Here is a 6,985-nt window from a genome sequence, read left to right as displayed (position 1 = left end):
CAGAGCCAAAGAAAGCCGGGGCCGGTTGCTCGAAGTCCGATCAGCGCTAATCGTTGGTTAAGTGATCGTAGTTTGCCCTTCACCCCCTCTCAGGAGCATAGGCCATCAACAGTCTCTCTTCGTAGCCTGTAGATGGTACCAATTCTTGCCCGTGGACTTGATCGAACGTCTCCTGGCCTCAGTTGTTCAAAAGGTGGTTAGCGCTATCCCCCGGATAAATCACTATCCGTTGGATAGCGCAATTGGTTTCGCTATTAGTGATTTATCCGGTGCATAGCGCTATCCATCGTTTGAACAACTGGGGCCTGGTGGCTAATATGATGTTGAACTTTGGCGCTGGTGGCCTGTGCACCGACAGCGGCAGTAAAATTTGTGAACATGGCGGACGACTGGTGTATGGTTTTCAAAGTTTTTGATCTTTTATTGCTTAGTTCTCTCCTCAAAAATACTTCAGAAGATCTCAAAAAGTTTCAAAAGTGCTCAAGCGAGGTATGGAAAGTAAAGACTTCTTTTATTTCAAAAATATTTTGTTATTTGTTTAGGACTTGTGTTCACGATTGGTGGTTTCATACAGGACCTCAACAATCGATGAAAATCGATGATCGGAAAATCAATCGATGACAATCGATTAATTATTGTTAATTAGCATCGATTGGCATCGGCCAATCGATGATCAATCGATAATCACATTTAAGTGGTCTCAGTAGCAAAGTTTGAGAATTGTTCATCGATGTGGCTCCGCGAAAAACAGCACAAATATTAATTAAGACTAGACCCTCCGTGAGGGTACACTGGGTTGCCTGTGGTACGTGCAGCCCCGGAGGTGGGGGGGGGGGACTCCCATATGGAACACACGGGGATGCTAGTCGGAAATTTTAAATTTAACCCCTGAAGGAGACCATCTGGGCGTGGCTCAAGCTTTTTGTGACTCCTAAAGGAGACCAATCTGGGCGTGACTTAAGCAAATTTTGACCTTGGCGGCTTAAAATATTGGCGCTTTGCCCGAAACACCCTAAGCGAGACCAAAATCCAAAATTTACACCCCTAAGCGAGACGACGAGCATCCCCGTCTGTTTCATATGGGAGTACCCCCCCCCCCCCCCCCCGGGCTTGCAAAAACTAACCAAAAGGTAATTAACAGGTCCTCACACGTTCGTACGACGAAACAGATCCTTTTCTGAGGTTAAAAACCTGGCTACTGGCCTAACTCTTCTTCCTACTTTCCCAACCGCGAGAAAACCGCGGTAAATCAGCCATCGCCAAAAAATGTTTTTTTTTTCTCAAAAAATATTTAAGTTAGGGGGAAAAAATACATCATTTTAAAGCTAAGAAAATAAGCTTTCCAACAGCATATAACTTATTTACAGAAAACTGAAACATTTTATAAAAGCGAAAGTTGAACGAAAAAATTTAAGAAAAATAACAGTAAAATATGTTTTCTAGGCAAAATTTGGTCATTTTAGCGTTGATTACGAATTTTTGGATGCAAAACTAATATTTTCTGCAATTTATCTGCCTTCTTGGACATAAATTCGACCGAAAACTGATAAGGCACGAATATTTTTAGATTTTTAGGAATAATAGATAACGTGGTTCAATGCGTAATGTGATAATGCGATAAAAGTGTCAAATTTGCGACCCATTGCTAACGGCAACGGAAGCGATCGCATTACGAATAATTAACCTCTGTTGCCAAAAACCACTCAAATAACCGGTCAGTGTAAAACGCAGACTGCAGACTGCAGACCAGGGATAAAATGCAGACTGAGGGTAAAATGCAGACTGCAGACTGTGGGTTAGTAAAATAATAATGAAAAAAGAGTTATAAGAGTGTTAGTAGCCGTTTGTACTTTCACACTGAAACCCCAACACAGCTCCCATCGCTTTGGTTGCCCCACCGCATGTTTTATCGAACTCTGTAAGAATTGAAGCTGTTTGAATCCTTGTTGTTGTTTGAAAAAGGACAGTTTCGTTAAGTGAGTTGCTTTTAGGCAAAGAAGTCACCACCCCGTAATTCATATGCCCAAGATACCGGGTTTTTGTAAGTTTCTTTTTCTGTCAAGTGTGATAAAGTTTGACAATGAAATGAGCGAAGTCAAAACAAAGATCACAATCGCCCAACTCTTGTTTATGCAAAGTCAAAATTTACTCTCCAAGACGTGTACGACGTGATTTATCACCAGGTAATTCCATCATTTTGGAAATAGCAGCTACTTTATTATTCATCTGCGTCACAAGTTTTCACTGATTTTGGGGCTCATTTTGTTGAAACTCAAGCACGCTTCCAACAGGCCTGTGAACCCTTCCTGCTTACAGAGCAATACTAAAAAACTTCTCCCATATCACATTTGAACCTTAAGCTCGAAAATTCAATACACAACATGATATTATAATTCACAAAGGCAGAAAATACCACAGAATCCTTTTCCAGCGAAAATTTTATTGAAACAAACAACATATTTGCTCTTAGAGGCGAAAACCTCTTCCTATTTGATTGCGTGCGTGAAGACAAGAAACTCAATTTTGTCAAATTATTACTATTTCAGGTAAATACTGCTCACTTTGATTTCGTCTCGACGGGCGATAGATTGTTGTCGAAGTCCAGTACTCGTCGCTTTTGAGATTCATGCCTAGTTTATCCAACTGACTTTCCATTATTGAGCTCCATAAGGGTATATTTTGTTTAAGGATCCACTAAAACGCCATTCGCGTTGCATGACTTTCGACGCCATTGCAGGCTAAGTTAATGATTCTACTGTGTCCACAAGAGAAATCTACGCAGTTCCACTACCCTCTCGATCCTAAGAAAATACGCGCAGAAGGCTCTATACACATAGACACTACTTACCAGGGGAGTGACAGGCAAGACTTTTACCGACACGGAAAAAAAAAAAAAAAAGAAAACAAACAAACTAAACGTAGACCTCGACTGGGTTTGCCTTATAAGGCAACCCAGTAACAAGTAACATATCTCGATTGATATTGATAATCGATGTACTTAATTGATCGATTCCCATCGATTATCGATTAATATCGATAATCGATGACAATCGATCACAAAAAAATTCGTGATCGATTGTTCATCGATTATCAATATCAATCGATTAATTGATATCAATTGTCATCGATTACCGATTTCATCGATTGTTGAGGTCCTGTTTCATAGCCTCTCGATTAACTTTATGATCTCTGTACTTATATAATAAACAAACTACTTCATGATTGGCTCGTTTGTACGATTTCTATTACTCACTCGTTGTGAAGGATCATTAAACTCGCTCGTTCGCTTCGCTCACTCATTCGTTTACGCAATCCTTCACAACTCGTGAATAAAAATCGTACGCACTCACCAACCATGAAGCCTTAATCTATATTTATTCAACGATGTTATTTTAGTATAATTAGATTGATGATTATTTTAAATGATCCACTTTCTTTAAACCTCAAGTGCAACCAAGTGCAACCACTCAGTGCAGAGAATATTCAATAATCACCTATGTAATTATACTAATGGCTGATAAATCTGTGCTTATGCAAAATCGATCAGGCCTTACATCACCTCCTCACATGTGCAATTAAAAATAGCATCTTAAATTTTGCACGAAGAAGATATCAAGTTTTAAGATCAAGATAATTCCCGGTATTTCGTCGATATTTACTATCATAAATCTTGCTGTGTTAGCTTGTGCATGGTTAGACCAGAGTTAACTCTGGTCAGAGATAAGTCAATGCTTCTGCCTCTTCTGCGGCTTCTGTTGTTTGAAAGCTTGGCACATCCATCTCTGAATGACACCTATTTGCATCTTATTGAAAGAAAAGGAAGCTACCGGTAATTGCTATTAATTTCCATACCCTTTTCTTTGTTAGCCAGTTATAGATAGGAACAAAAGGACTCTTGCGATAACCTTGATCACCTTGATCACACCCTGTTGGGTCTTTTATTTGAATTGTAAGGTACATTCAAATTTCTTCAACCGGAGTAGAATCAAACTACGTCTGATTGTTGATCCTAGTTGCACTGTGGACCTTAACTTTCTTTTTCTTTTGTATCTTTAAAATGGCCTCTATTTAAGGATGCGTTCCATTTGGAAATCCGGATTTAGATCTTCGGATTTCCAATTGAACACAAAATCTGAAAACAGATTTTGTCGCAGATTCACTAATTGGAACTCCATGTCTGGTAAGGATTCCAATTAACAAAATCCGTCCCAAAATCCGTTTTTAGATGTTGGGTTCGATTGGAAATCCGAAGGTCCAGATTTTAAGATCTATATCCGGATTTCCCAATCGAACACACCCCTACGAGATATTCGAAAGGGTGAAATGATCCAGTCTTGCAATCTTCTGTACAATTTACAATCATGAATTCTCAAACTCATTAATAATTCATAAGCCAAAAACAAAAGAAATCACTACCGTGAAGGAAGTTTGGATATGTGGTCTTAATTAGCGTAAAATTTCGCCAACTTTGATCCCAAATATCTCTTAAAATACTGATTCCTTTGAAAAGCAATATCAAACACTCTAAAGAGTGTTTCATCAGATATCCAACCACCTCAAAATCGGTTAAAAAACTCGGCCTTCGGCCTCGTTTTTCAACTCGCTTCTCGGTGTTTGGATATCCGATGAAACCCTCCTTCTCGTGTTTGATATATTACTTCTCAAACTGATTAATAATTCATCAAGTGATAAACCAATTGCATGCCCGCATTTAGGTTACATGGATGCACCTTGATACCGCGGTAAAGAACAGCGTGTTTGGAAATCAGTTAGAAAAAGCAATACACAACTTAAACCAAGCTTTATTACTTCGATCATGACTAAAACACCACACGAGTACATACGGGTAACATACGAGTAACATACGAGTAACATACGGAACATACGGATACATACGAATACATACGACTACCATACGACTAACATACGAGTAACATACGAGTAACATACGAGTAACATACGGATACATACGACTAACATACGGATACATACGAATACATACGAGTAATACGAATGTTTTTCTCATAAAGGAAGCTCTAATTATAGGCCTTGCAGGCATTTTTCACGTCAGCAAACACGTACCCGGCTCAGTTTGAGGGGGGAGGGAGGGGATGTTGATCAACCCCCCAAGGCTTTCGTTAAATTTAGTCACAGTAAAATAAATTCACATGGAGTGCAAAACCCTTAGCTTGCGCTACAAGATGACAATGTATTTTGGATGTCGCTTATGTCGTGTGACGTCATCAGATTCGCCATCTTGATTTCACTATTTCAGCTTAAGTTGCCTATGATAAATCAGTGCAAAAAATCAGTGCAAAATCAAGCCAGAAAGCTTAAATGGGGTAATGATTATGACAGACCTGCTCTGACTTCCTTACGTGTCTTAAATGTAAACTGGCCTGACAGTCATAATCATCTACGAGAGCAACATCCAAAATATACCGTCATCTTGTTGCGCAAGCTAAAGGCGGCGAAATACGAGATACAAAAACCCTAAACTTGGCGCGCATCATTATTTCGTTGCAAGTTTGGGTCGATTTCTCCCGTTTTTCACCTTGCATGATCAACTTGTCGCGCAGCAAAAACATTTGTTGCGGGTTGAAGAAAGTTATTGCGAAAAGTAGAGCGCAGATCTACTCTGAGAAACAAATTTTGGCTTTGTTGCTCGTTTTTCATCAAGCTCACAACTTGTCGCGCAACAAATGTGCTCTTGTACTAGCAAATCAACCACTCAGCGCCCTGCATTTCTTCAACCCGCAACAAATGTTTTTCTTGCGGGTCAAGTTGATCACGCAAAGTGAAAAACGCGAAACATCGACAAGAACTTGCAACGAAACAATGTTGCGCCACCAGTTGAGGGTTTTTGTATCTCGTCTTTCGCCGCCTTAAGGGTTTTGCACTCCATGTGAATTTATTTTACTGTGACTAAATTGTGACCCTCCTTGGAGGGTCCACCCCCCCTTCCTCAAACTGAGCCGGGTACGTGTTTGCTGACGTGAAAAATGATTGCAAGGCTTATAATTAGAGCTTCCTTTATGAGAAAAACATTCGTATTACTCGTATGTATTCGTATGTATCCGTATGTTGGTCGTATGTATCCGTATGTTACTCGTATGTCAGTCGTATGTCAGTCGTATGTCAGTCGTATGTATTCGTATGTATCCGTATGTTCCGTATGTTACTCGTATGTTACCCGTATGTACTCGTGTGGTGTTTTAGTCATGATCTTATTACTTCTACTGTTTGCTGTTTACATTTACGGTTACAGTGCAATTCAAAAACGTTCCTGAATTAAACATTCCGTGCGCACTGTTTACAATTTCTAAAGTTTCAGAAACTGTACATCCAGGTCCTCCAACTTTTCTTCGAGACTTTGCACACGGTGAAGATCATAATCTTTAAACACGCTTCCCGGGTCAAGTAAACAGAATTTTTGCTCGCGTGCTGCTTGCCAAGTTTTGAAAACCTCAACAGCCCACTTGTCTTTGGACTGTGTACTTTTAGGCCTGCATGGACTGTACAAGCAAAGGATCTTCTTCTTGCACACTTTTGGACGGTCGAAACCGGCAAGATTCTTCCTCAGCTCTTTAAAAAGAACATTTTTAAAAATAAAAAGAAAACCATGCTTGGCTGGATGCAAAAACGAATACAAATTATCAAACCATCGATTAAATACCCAAATTGCGTAGCACGGAGACAAATTTAGAGTTTTCTTTTATTGGTCACGTGACCATGGGTGTGGTATGATGACGTCATATTTGGGGTCATTGGCTTACACATGTTGGAAACTGACCAAAATAATGCCAAATTCTCTCAAATTACTTAACCATTACATCCTTAGCAACGCAGCCCAAAAAATACGTCAGTGGGCCCTTAACTTTATGATCTCTGTGCTTATATAATAAACAAATTACTTCATGATTGGCTCGTTTGTACGATTTATATTACTCACTCGTTGTGAAGGATCGTTAATCTCACTCGTTCG

General features: G+C 39.6%; 1 long non-coding RNA gene across 1 annotated transcript in view; it reads left to right on the top strand.

Annotated features, from left to right (window-relative positions):
• Positions 1 to 357: 357 nt before the first annotated feature.
• LOC137993266 (uncharacterized) overlaps positions 358 to 6,985 on the top strand; it is an 8,339-nt gene continuing 1,711 nt past the window's right edge. The window contains exon 1 of the long non-coding RNA XR_011121842.1: positions 358 to 489. This is a non-coding gene — a long non-coding RNA (uncharacterized lncRNA). The remainder of the gene's footprint in view (positions 490 to 6,985) is intronic.

The sequence above is a fragment of the Montipora foliosa genome, chromosome 2 (genome assembly GCF_036669935.1).
Source record: "Montipora foliosa isolate CH-2021 chromosome 2, ASM3666993v2, whole genome shotgun sequence".
Classification (NCBI taxonomy): Eukaryota; Metazoa; Cnidaria; class Anthozoa; order Scleractinia; family Acroporidae; genus Montipora; species Montipora foliosa.
This window is presented reverse-complemented; position numbering and strand designations above follow the sequence as displayed.